The 13277-nt window shown below is 35.4% G+C and overlaps 1 long non-coding RNA gene across 1 annotated transcript; it reads left to right on the top strand.

The window, feature by feature from the left end:
* The first annotated feature begins 4407 nt into the window (after positions 1 to 4407).
* On the top strand, positions 4408 to 12149 carry LOC142039412 (uncharacterized). Its single transcript, XR_012652875.1, has 3 exons — positions 4408 to 5502; positions 7246 to 7539; positions 11999 to 12149. It is a non-coding gene; the product is annotated as an uncharacterized LOC142039412 (long non-coding RNA).
* Positions 12150 to 13277: the final 1128 nt, after the last annotated feature.

Genomic DNA, 13277 nt, shown 5'->3' with positions numbered 1-13277 from the left:
TTTATCAGTTATAGATTCTTTTTTTTTCTGAAATGACAGGCAGTGTTTCTTAAACTTTTGGGGGTATATATCTCAGTAAATAAATTAAAAAAAAAAAGATATGTGCTTGAACTATGACAGTTGATAGCATCCCAGGAAATTCATGAGCACAGAAAGGGGATGGTATATGCTTGGCGTTGGTCCTGTTTGACAGCTGAGCACAGCCACTCTGTCTTGGGATGCAAGAGAAACTGTGTGGATGCACACCATGCTGACCCATCTGGCATCAGGGCTGGAGGGCAGACATTGGGCACTTTCCTTTAGGAACATAGGTATAGCTGTGGATTTCAAAAGAACTAGCTAGTACTGGCTGTAAGTTGTGATGGCAGAATTAGGTTTTCTACCCACAACAATGAGTATTTTACACTTCAGAAAATCTCTACGCGGCTGTCCTGAATTTGCCTAGGTATTTTCTTCTGTTTTCCAACCATCCTGGAAGTTTTCTGTGGAATCACTCAGATTCTTTCCCAGTGTATGAAATCCTACTCATTCCACTGAACTACTGCTTTATCATAGTATAGAAGGACAGCTAGACTTGCCATGCCTTAATTTCTACCATCTTTAAGAGAAGTACATTCCAGTATCTGTCTACTTTTCTTGATGAACTTTCTTACTATCTCTAGATAGGACCAGGGGATGGTTCTGTAAAATGACAGCTTCCTTAACAGCAATGTAGATCATATGGTGACTTCTTATGGGGTTTCTTTCAGCAGTATACAAAGCAGAAAAAGCTTTTAGGCGATGGGTTAGATTAGCAATGACTACTTTATTTATCTAGTGTATTTCTTAACAAAGATGTTGTTTTACTGTCACAAATAAGTAATCCATCAAATTACAGTATGTTATAAATCTTGCTTTCTCTGTAAAGTTCCTTTATAATTTCTGCCTCATTTTAATCTAAATAAGCAGATGTTATTTTGAATTAAAGACTTGTGTTGTCAGAGTGACTACTCTTTATTTGTGAGTAGCATAACACTGGTGAAATTTTGATTACTCAGCAAGGCATTGGTAACACTGTATTTATTTAACTCTTACAATTGGAACATGGCTTCACATGGCTATCTAACTCCTAAACCTGAAAGTACAACACGCCAAAGTATATGTGTATCTGACAGATATACCCTCCTAAGAGGCAGTAGATATTTGGTGATCCGTATTAAAAGTTTCTTCTTTTATTTGCTTGCATTTTGGAAAATTAAGTTTAAATCATATTACTAATGTCTTTGCATAACTAATGTCTTTGCATATTAATACATTTTGGAAAGATTTAAAGTCATGTTACTGTGTACTCAACTCTTGTAAAACTTGTGTAGTAGAAAGTTATGGAATATAAAACAGCTTTTGTAGTTCATAGGAAACAGTCTGGAAGATTTGTAAACACTGAAACCTAAGTTAAAACCAAAGTGATTCTGTTTAGTACTGTAGGGCACTTATCAATTACATATGCAAACAGAAAATGTTTCTTACAGAACTCACTTCTAAATAAGCTTCTGTTTCTCGTTGAAAACTAAATCTTTGTAAGCTTCAGTATTGCAGAAATCAGAGAGAGTAAGCTGATATTTTCCTGCTTAAATCATTAGCGTTTTAAGTCTCTCTTACCTTTTGTCACCCCCACCAGTTTTCTTTATCAACCAGCTCTTCATGTGAGGGGTCAGTTTTTCAGGGTCTTATTGTGAGGTTCTATTTCCTACCTCCCTCATTGTGTTTATAGTGAATGCACTGTTTGTATAGAGAGAGAGAACATCAGAAACTCCACAACTTACTGGAGTTTAGTCTATGAAGACCTGGTTGTAAACAAAAATGAGAAAAGACCAATTTTCTTTGCACAGGAATGCTGTGTGGTGGGTTGATGTGTTGTTTTTGTGGCTTTAAATACTCTTCTTGCAGTTTATTGCTTCTTTCTTAACCATTCAAACAAACCACAAATACTATCTCTATGAGATATGATGGCTCATAAATAGTCATATATATTTTTAGTTTCCATCGTAATTCTTTTTAATGGAAATATGCTTTTTTTGTAATTAGCACTTTTTGCAATTGTACTTACTTGACTCAGCACAGAAGACCAAAAATAATCGGAATGCTCTAAAATCTAATACAAATCTAATACAAAATAATCTAAAAGCTCCAAAAGGCTACTCTGTGCCCTGACTATTGCATGAATCTGCAACTGACAACACTGAAAAGAAGGTATATGGGCACATTTGGGGCACATCTGTAAGTGACATCTTACTTATTTCCAGACTGCTGCTGGCAGGGTATTGTGTTGCTGAAAAATGTAACACAGTTTAGAAATATAGTAGTACAGAACTCAGTGCAGAAAATTATGATTCACTTCTTGTCTTTTATTTAGATGTTAAAGGCTTGAATTCAAAGTGCTTTTATTTTTTATAATCAGTATGTAAACTGTTAATGAATAATTAAATAAGTGGTATTACTATTCAGCAAAATAAGAGCTTTTAAAAATACTTTATTCTCAGAGTGTTTTGTGGATTCAGTTATGTTTCCATTTGTCTGTGGTAATCACTGCTGAAGTATCAGAATTTTCAAAATCTTTTTAGTATGATTTAGCTTTCATCGGCAGCAGATTATTTCATAAAGTTTGGAACAAGAAAAGAGTCAGAATTTTCTGGTTTTGAGACCCTTCTCTTGCTTTTGAAGGCTATTTTGTAGTTGTCCTAAGTCTTCAGCTACTGAGAAGGAAGCAGAAGGAAGAATTCAGTCTTCATACAATCTGAATCCCTCTGGAGGCTTCCGCTCTCTTTTTATCGACTGTGAAGGGAGCCTTGGATGACATTATTCTTACAAGAGGCATTTGAGGTGCAAAAAACCCATAGCTTGAAGAAACTAAAATGTTAGCATTTGCTAGTTTTGGAGCTCATACGCATGTAAAAGACATTCTCTCTCTGTATTCTTACTCTTTAACATGTATGAGACAAAAAAAGAGAAGTTGTTTTTTTTTTTTTTAAAGCAGACATCACCAGAATACACTGTACTTCAGGACGTGGAGTCTCAAAAGGTGACACATAAAGCATAGCTGGCCTATGAAAGAGGTTCATGTAGTCTCTGGCCTGCTTCAGATGTTTCATGCACCATGCTGGGGAGATGTCAGGAAAACTATGAGCCAGATAAAACAGTTCTGGCAGCAAGAGCAGCCTCATCTTCACCTCTGTCTTCTTACGGTCGTGAGGCCTCTTGCTGTGTGCGTGCTTACTCCACGTGCACAGCAGAACTGCTCTGTGCATGCTCGGAAAGCTAGAGGCTCCTGGCAAGCAGTGGTCCTCCTGCTCATTTGATCAGGGCATGCCTGCCAGCACATTCGGCATGCCTGGGAAATGCAGCGTTTTCTGAAGATGCATTAAAAGAATGCACTCCTTATGTACCTAGAGGGGTATTTCCACATTTTTCCTCCTCAACATTTTATTTCTATTGATTAAGTTTCTAGTAAACTTTCCTGGTTTCTGCAGGCTGCATTTGGAAGAGGTGCATTTTGATGCATGGATCTTGCAATAAAGAACACTGAAAGAGTTGGGAGATTCCAGGGACTTTTCATTGTATAGTCTCTATTACAGGCAGAACTAGATTTACCTCATTTTGGTAAAGTTAGATACAGTCCATCAAAAGTTATAAAACCAACAGAGGTTGTAGATATCTCAATACATTTAAAAACTGCCTTTTAAGATAGATTGGATTGGATCTAGGATTTGGCTTTCAAACTGTATATATTCCCTGTCTCCTCTTACTCCTTGAAGTTCATAATGTCTGGAGAGCAGTGCCTGGTCCTTTCTGAGGAAAGGAATTACAGATAAGTCTAATATAACAGTTTCACTAGGCTCAGATCATCAGCTGGGAAGACAAGTTATGGCACTTAACATTTCTAGTACACAGTTTTAACAGTGACTGGTTATATATTTCAAAGTGTTTATTAACAGTAGAAGGCCATTTGAGAAGCTAAGAGAAGACTTTTTTTTTCAATAGATGCTCTCTCTGTTTAGAATTAAAAATACACACATGTAAACACATGCACGGAGCAAAAGCAAACACTTTTCTAACTTTAAAGGAAGAAGAGTTCAGTTTTTAAGGCAATGAACTTGAGAAGATTACATAAATTAGATAAAGGGTATGTGGTTTGATTACCTGGGAATAGTGATGTCTGAATTTCCCCAAACCAGGCTAATTTGAAAGATCTGTGCAGCTGGGCAGGATGTAACACAAGTGATTGCAGTACAGACAACAGTAATGAAATGAAAAATGCTAATAGGCATGAAAATAGATATGCAAGACATGGCTGGTTATTCCAGGCATCTGAGAGAAATGTAAAAAAAAAAAAAGCTAAGAAAAGTTTATTTGCATGCTATGTAATGGGAGTTTTGGCATTCTTGTATATATTTGTACACAGATTTTAAACAGCAGTCCAAATAAGTCTGTTATTTGCCTTGGAAGAGAAAATGTTAATGGCAAAGATAAGGGGGTTGGTGTTTTTTTTTTTTTTTTTTGTTTAGTTTGCTTTGATTTTAAAGTGTTCTTTTCAATTTAAGCCTTCACAATTCACACAGCCTCTGCTTCTGTCTGCAAAGCTGGGACAAAAGTTATTAGCATCACAGAGATTAAAGAAAGATTATTAGTTTATCCCAGTGTCCACAAACAGATAATGAAGAACCTTCTAACTGTTTCCTTTCCTTCTGGAATTAAAAGGAAGTGTAAATGTGGCATATCTCCATCCAAAAAGTTAAAACAGATTCTGATAGATGTGATAGGGTGCTTCCTTTTAACCTTTGGCTGCTTAGCTATTTCTTTGAAGTCATTCCTGCTACAGGTAGTGAAAGCTGAGTGCATGTTATTTTAGTTATTCCTCCTTCCCAAACAGGAAATAGTTCTTTCATAATATGCATTTTTTATCATCTGATTTATAGCCTTTGTTTGCTTTACCATTCTGTCCTTTCTTTGCAGAAAAAAAAATCTCTCTCGTGCATACCTTTGTCTAAGTTCCTTCCTACTCTTTACAAGATCTGCAAAGCTTTTTTGGGGAAAAAAGTTCAGACTTCATTGAAATGTAAGCCAAATATTCAAACAATCATATTCTTATTTCACCTTTGAAACAGATAGCTCTATTTAATTAGAGGAGTGGGTTTGGGTGGTGGTGGTGGTGTTTTTTGTTTTTGTTTTTTTTTTTCTTTTTCCCCACTTGGCAGGATTACTTTAAATACTTTTTTTCAGGAAATTTGAAGGTAACAGGGGAGAAGGTACCTTTAAAAATGATATTTGTTTACTCTTTTTAAGGATTACTTTGTGTCATCAAAGAGAACACATTCCATTCTTTCACTGCAAAAACATCTGTAATTTTTTTTTCCATTGACAACAATACATCTCCTCAGCTACAACACATCCCACTAAAGTCTTCAAGGAATGGAATAAGCAACATGATTACAACGGAAATAAAGGGAAAGAAAATGAAGTACAAAGGTACAGATATTGAAAAGATTTTAGGATGAAGGGGGCTGTAGTTTCGTGTGTATTTCTTATGCATGCTGACTTTTTGTGTATTGAAAGAGGTAATGTAAAAAACATTCTTTCAAACAGTGATCTGGTAACTATGCACCTTCTGTTTAGTATCTCTATATTGTGTCATAACTGTTTTTTATGCACTGACTGCAAAACCTGTTCAGCATTGTCTGAATTCTGTAGTGTGTTGGGCACATTCTCACAATAGATACAGACACTTTAGTTCTGTGTCCTGGCACTGATTTTTTTATGAAAGCTGAAGTGTATTACAAATAAGAGAAATATATCTCTAATATAAAATGTACACGTTAAGCAATTTTTTTTTTTCTCATTGGAGTCAACCTTGCCATTCTCAGAAGAAATATACATTACTTTATGGCTATGTATCTATAGCCTACACTTGATTGCTCCCAAGTTATTTAAAAAAAAAAAATCTCAAAATAGCATAACATGCATTTTAAAACATCTGTTATTGACTATGTCTTTTGGGGGAACAGCTATGCTAACTCAGCCTCTGGTCAATGAGAACTTAGTGTGCTGAACAACAATATAACAGCAGATGTACAATAACGGCCGGAAGGCTGGAATATTTTGGCTACTGCCTCTTCCTTGGTAACAGGAAATGAACAGCTCATGGCATAATCTGTCTAAATATTTCTTTGTCATTCTTTGCTTGACTCCAGCATGAATTCAATAAGACAGCACTTTGTTCTCTTAAAACATCCATATTCCACCACCTAAGTTTCAATGTTTCTTTTGCACAAGCAATGCTTTTGTACTGACTTACTGAAGGCAAATATTTTCTTTTGGGTTTGAAAGTTTTTTTAAATTGTTTTTGCAGTGTTTCTATACTTTCAAAGAGTGCTTAAACTACTGCTTAAGTTGTGTTTTGCATTTGATGCTTATGAGCTATATGAACGTAAGATTAAAAGAAAGCCAAAACTAAAAAAAAAAATGCTTCAATCTAGCCCCAGATTGTTTTGAAAAGATTAGTTCTTCTCCCTCACAAGGAAAAAATTTTGTCTGTTTAAAATAAATAGTACTTCCTTATTTTTCTCAACACACTATTTTTCCACCAATTCACCAACAATTTTATTTGTTCTTACAATACGTCTTTCCAAGCAAGTAGGTTTCTATAGTATTAGACTCATGAGGTGAATGGCATGTCAATTTTTTTACACATTGAGTATTTGAATAAGGTGCTACCTAGTAGAAATGTAGCAAAGTTCATAACAAATCCATGGAAATACACAGGGAACTTTTCAGGTAAAAACCTCCTGAAAGGAACACTATGAAAATGTTGTCAGATACTTTGAAAAACACATTTTAATTGATCTGTCCAGGTACATACCTAGCAATATTACCATACTACTTTTGTAAATCTCCATGAATTAAAAGACTGAAAACCTTTTTGCCCTGTTTGTTTATTTTTTTTGTTGTTGGTTTGTTCCCCCCCCTCCCCCCCCAGTAATAAAGCATATTTGGTAAAGATGGCATTTCTGTTATTATGGAAGAATAATAATAGCATGTCCTATTGATTGATTATACCAGATTCCATTTAATGAGGAGAAATTGTTGCAGCCTCTTGAGTATAGCCCCTTGTATTTATAACACCATTTGTCTCCAGTACCTTAAATGCAATGTGGTTTTTTCAGATTTGTTGGTGTTTTGATAGCATTAGTAACATTCTCTTTGCTATTCCAGAAGATCTTCAGCCACAATCTCCTACATTATAGAGCAACAACCAAAGACTTGCCTCTTGCCTCAGATGTGCCCTTTTGACATTTCAACTGCCCTGCCTTCCACCTGTGTATTATTTTTTATCTGACTGGACAGAAGAACTTTGGGCATCTGTTATGTGACTTAGCATGAAGTGCTCAGAACTAATATAGTTGCATTTCTGGGAGTTTTGCTTTGACACTGAATACATGAAGGAAAACTATGCACCATGACTGAGATGCAGACTCCTATAAATTGCAAAACCTCTGTAAATATATGGTATGTGTACTTTTTAATGAAGATGTCTCTTTCTTTGTAGGAATGATGTTTTGATCTCTCAAAAGCTGACTGTGATTTTGTATCTCTAAGGTATATATCAATAGTCATAATAGACTGGAACATTGCGATGCAAAATTTATTCATAAATTTCAGAACTACTTTATCACTGCATATGATTGCCTCAACATACTTTTCATTGTAATAGGGCTAGAGTGGGATTTCTGCTTTCTTTTGGGTGATGGTCAATCTGAAGTGCTTGGTACCACAATCAAAACAGTCAGTAATGCGCTGGATGTTATATTTTGTGTGTTCAATCAAGGCACAAATTTTGACAAAAAGTTCTTAAAAGATTCCATCATTCCACTCATATTGAAGACCTTACCATCCTGCCATAATGCAAAAAATATGAAGCAGATTGACAAATTTTTCCAGACAGCAGAATTTTTGCAGGACCATCTAGAGATAACTGCAGTTACTTGTGTTAGTTTGGCTAGGAAGGCAAACAGTAGGCATAGAGCTATGTGTACCATGTTTCAATTTGGTTTTAGAAATCACAAGCAGATTTGTGTTTCCCAAAGTGTAAAGGTGTATGATCATGCCACGCTCTCCTTATCCCACTTGATGGCAAACATCTCCACTGATATTCTGATTAGGAGATGATGTCTGTGTAATTATATATTGCATAATTCTGAAGGAGAGACCTTAGTAGCTCCTGCCTTGCCTTGTAACAACTTTTAAGAGCTTTAAGAGCGTATTTTACAGTTGTTGCTAGATGGTTTTAGGTGGAGCAAAACTTCATTTCAGGTTGTTCAAAGAAGAGTATTTTAACAAACTGTCAAAAACTTCATGACTAATATCTGGTGTTTCCTTTTGATCAGCCAAAAGGATTTGACCATCTTCATTGCAGAGTGGCACAGAGATAAAGATTTTTGTTTAAACTTTATTGAACTTTCTGAAATCTTCCTAATCACTAAAAACTTTTCCCCTTTTCTTCTCATCACTTTTTATGACTTATAACTAGTGCTTCCTGTTTAGCTGTGTAATAAGCAGATATTTTGTTTGCCAGGTTTCTGTTTTTTATCCAAGCTCTACTTGGAACAGACATACAGTTTAATAACAGTCATAGATGGAGCTGTCATTGTCCAGTTCTGATGTTTTACAAAGCCACTGTATTACCGTATTTGTTTCTCAGAATTTTGTATGCTGATTCAATGGTTTTTATTTAGGTTTGGAATTGAGCTGTAGCAGCAATATTCTTAGTTTACAATTATTAGTATATGCCACTTTGAATAATGCAAGTCAAAGCTTTTACTGAATTCAGAAATATTCTCTATTTCAGCAGGAAATAACATTCAGTATCTCACTGGTGACAAATAATCACCACCAAATATAAATATGGTAATTCTGACATTACAAGCATCAGTTTGAGTCACAGTAAAATGACAATTACAATGCCAAAGTCTGAATCTTTGTAATATCTATGCCATCCTGTATCATTTTAGCATTCTGTGTCAGTGCTGATTGCTCTACAGGTAAAAATTGCTGAAGAACTCAAAACCTGTGGGACACCTGACTATTAGGAAGAGACAGTGTACAATTACGCCTTGTTTTACCAATGAGGAAATTTTGCAGAAAGGTTTATTTAATGTCTGAGCCAAAAGTTTAGGAAGTCTTTAAAGATATTATGAGGATACTCAGTGTTTTAATTGAATATATTTGTTTGTTAAAATACCTCTATCAGTTTCTTCAACTGGATCATTAGCTTGTTAATAATTTTAAGGTGCTATAAAATTATGGTGGTATACAGTGTTTTTTCACTTTACTACATATTGCTCTCAAGAATTAGAAAATGAAAAAGAATTATGTCAAAAGCAACATGCATATTTAGAAATATTTCAAAGAAGTGATTTCAGGTCAGCAAGAGTATTTATAAATTTTTATTCAAGTTCAGCAGGTTTTGGTTTACCAAAAAAATTGAAAAACTGTCAGCATATTTATATATACATGGCAAAGAAAGTACAATGTATATTTAAGAATCAGCCATTCATAGGCAACTTTTTTGATCTGTCACTCATTAGGAATGTAGTAAGGATATCGCCATGGTGAACACTTCTAAATTCTAGTGGAAATAAGGAGAATCAAGAACACATTCAAGGTAAATAGGACAAACAGCATACAAGATTTCTTACATACAAACTATTCCTGTATGTATCTATTTACACCTGCAGGATTGTTGTTTGTTTAAAATATTCTTTATGTTAACTTTAAATGAAAATAAGCAATCATTAAAAAAGCAGAAGTACTTAAAATATTGGATAAATCTTCTTTTTAAAAACTAATTCACAGTTTCATGATAAATATGTAGTGTTGATTAAAATTTAATGAGAGTGTCATGGCAAAAGAATTGCCTAGAATTAAAAAAGCTCACAGATATATCCAAGGTTATTTGATGTATTTGCCACAATGCAATGTGCTTGGGAGTCTTACTGGCACCTATACAGTATAACATAGGAAAATTTAGCCAAAAGCAGTTCACCACGCAGCAGCAAAAAAACCTAATCATTAAAATCAAACCACCTGTCTCACCATGTCAAAGGTGAGAAAGGACTCTTCAGGTCAATGTGTCTGTTTTCAGTTCCCTGCTAGCTATTCTGGATTCTCTTTTACTCTGGATGCTTGCTTATTTTATGTTGACTGATATTAGCTGTAATTTCTGTTGGAAACAACTATGTGTTCTAAACGATTCACCTCCACTAGGACAAGAGCTACCAAAGTGGTTAGACCTGGAAAGACTTACTGGCATAAAAACATTGCCAGAATGGGAAACTTCTAAGAATTATAGTGAGCTGATAACCTGCTAAGTTTATGGCATCTCACCTGTCCTAACTCTTTCTAAAGAGAAGCAAACTGGGAACAAGAGATAGAAATTAAAACCAGATAAATTTAAACCAAAGAACTCACTTAAACCGTTGGTTCATCTTATTTCAAAGCCAGGTGTCTAAATGACACCATTTTCATATGCTGATTTGCAAGCTTTAGGGCATGTAGTCTTTACAACGAGCTTTAATACTACTCTATCAAATAGTCATTATATTTTAGGACGATACAGTGATTTCCAGGAAATTCTGAACTACAGTTGGTTGCTTCATTTATTCAAACAGCAGAAATAAGCTTAATATTAGAAAAATATGAGGTTTTGTTAGATTTAGAAAAAGGTTCAAAGAAAGTAAATACATCTGATTTTTTCACTTAAAACCCCTTAAAAGTCTACACTTAAAAGTTTAAAAGTCCATTCAGAATGATTTCCATCTAAGTAATGATTTCACTCAGAAAGTCTGAATGGCTGCACATCCATATCTGAGAATGGAGATATGTCACAGTCAGGCATACAGCCTGGAAGACAATAGTAGAGGGTGAGGGAGAGAGGGAGGCACATATGGAAGATGTCAGAAGAGTCTGCAAAATTTAGTTGTGAATCTGATATTTCTTTTCATTTTTAAACAGTTCTAAATCAAACATTGGGCACCAAACCACTTTCCAAAATCTGCGGGCTGAATGTGGGAGATTCAAAATCCAGCTATGAATCAGGGTTCTGTGTCCCAGAGCCATCATGAATGCTCAAGCATAATACAACTATGACAGTGTAAGAGATGTGTATTTATATGCACTGCTCATGAAAATCCCAAACAATGCTAATGGTGTTTTATTTGAGAGCCTTTGATGTTAATAAGAGATAGGCTTATGCCAAGTCTGGCACATCAGAGTTTGAATTGCATAAAGGCAGCAGCCACAGCAGCTTTGTTCTGCATGAAGGCATACGTGTTGAGAGCGATTGTGCTTACAGTTGTGAACAGCGTAAAAACATTTTCAGAGGCCATAATGCTGTTTCATGTCAGTTATTTGTTGAACAGGACTGAACTATCAACCAGCTGACAGTTTTCAGACTAGTGGGAAATGAAGCAATGGATTTCCTCCCCCCTTTTATACCAGAGACTTTAGTTAGCTATGTCCCCAAAAGAGTACTTTGAAATTGTTCTATTTTATGATCTAGTTAGAAATAAATATTCCTAGCCTCCATCTTATTTTGGTTTCACTTGGGGAAAAAAAATCTTATATTCCAAATGGATATACTTAAGAATCACTTTTATTTTAAAGAGGAGGAAGTTAGAAAGCCTAGCTGTGTCTGTGAATACTTATAAAACTTATATATATATCTGGCTTAAAATTACAAGTAATACAATTTTGAAAAGGTCATAATGAAATTATAGACACTAAATGTATCAGTGTATTGGGCATTCTCCCAATCCAAAGAATTTCCATTGTTGGATCAATTTAAGCTTCTGAAAATAATGCTTGAAGTCATCATCGCTATACAGTCACCTAAGTTTAGGCATCTAAAAATCAGTTGTCAACACTTAATTAAAACTCTAATCTGACATTATTGTCTATGAAAATCCAGGGCTTGATTCAGTTGCTCGTGCACAGATACCTGGCAGCATTACAGATGTCCCTAGGTACAGAAGACAGCTGCGTAAGGCTGGCACCTACAGCACAAGACCCATGGGAGAGCCGCACACTTCCAGATTGGCAGCCAAAAACGAAGAAGGAAACCGGAGTACATCCACACTATGCACTCAGGTGTGGCTGCTGAACCAAGCCTCATGGAGCTTAGAGAGGTATTCAGGTGAGCTATGCAGAATATGTGGGTAGTTTAAAGTGAGTTCAGCAACTCTCTAAATCTGCTGCTGACTGTTGCTGAGATCCCCACTGCTTATAATACAAGTATAGGTGGTTAGCTCACATCTAAAAATCTACATTTTGGCAGTAGAACTCAACGTAGTCTATCTGACAAACAGCCGTAATCAGTTGTCTAAACAGACAAGTTATCCCCTTTGAGATTCACTAGAACATTCACAGTATTTGCACAGGTCTAGCAGGAGACAAACAAGAGACCTACATCTTTCCCACATGCAGCTGGAGATAAGGCAGAATGTTGTAGGACACCCAAAAAGGCACTAGGTGCCTCTACGTAAATTATCTAACACCAAAAAGTCTGCAAATTTCCTGTATAATTTCTGGTTTAGTGGTATTTTTGAGGATAGTCTCTGGGTTGTGATATGCTCTTTTTTTCCTTTTTCTGTTTTGCAGAAAATATATCTAAACATTTATTCATATCTGATTTAAAAATAAGCATTCTCATTGGCTTTGTGCAAATTTTGCCTAACTCAAAATAAAATGGCAGTGGGGAAGTAGTAGATGGTGGATCTGATATCAATAATATACTTTGAAGGCAAAGAAGAAAATTAAATTTTCATTTAACTATACTGATTCAGGTGAGATCCATGGCTTTGAAGGAAGTTTCTCAGTAGGAAACAATACAGCTTCATTATTGTGTCAAGTTTTACAGTATTAACTCAGTTTACCAGTGCAGTCATTTTTATAAAAGAACAAAGTTTACTCATGTTATTGACCATAGTGGTAAAGTGCATGAACATATTTGTATAATTAGGTTTCTAAACCAAAAAACTCATCCTTTGTCATCTCAGGGATGTTTGGAAGAGGACTCAAACAGATGTACAAGACAAAATCTTAAAGCATTCTCCACATTTTGCATGCATGTTGTCACAGCCACAGCTGATGTCTCTTAATTTCTCTTCTCTGTCTAGCCTGTGCGCCATTTCACTTAGATATAATTTTCTTTAGAAGTCACTGTAGACATCATTATCCCCCTTCCTACT

This window comes from Buteo buteo, chromosome 14 (genome assembly GCF_964188355.1).
Source record: "Buteo buteo chromosome 14, bButBut1.hap1.1, whole genome shotgun sequence".
NCBI classification, from domain to species: Eukaryota; Metazoa; Chordata; class Aves; order Accipitriformes; family Accipitridae; genus Buteo; species Buteo buteo.
The sequence above is the reverse complement of the archived record's forward strand: the minus strand, read 5'-3'. Positions and strand labels throughout refer to the sequence as shown.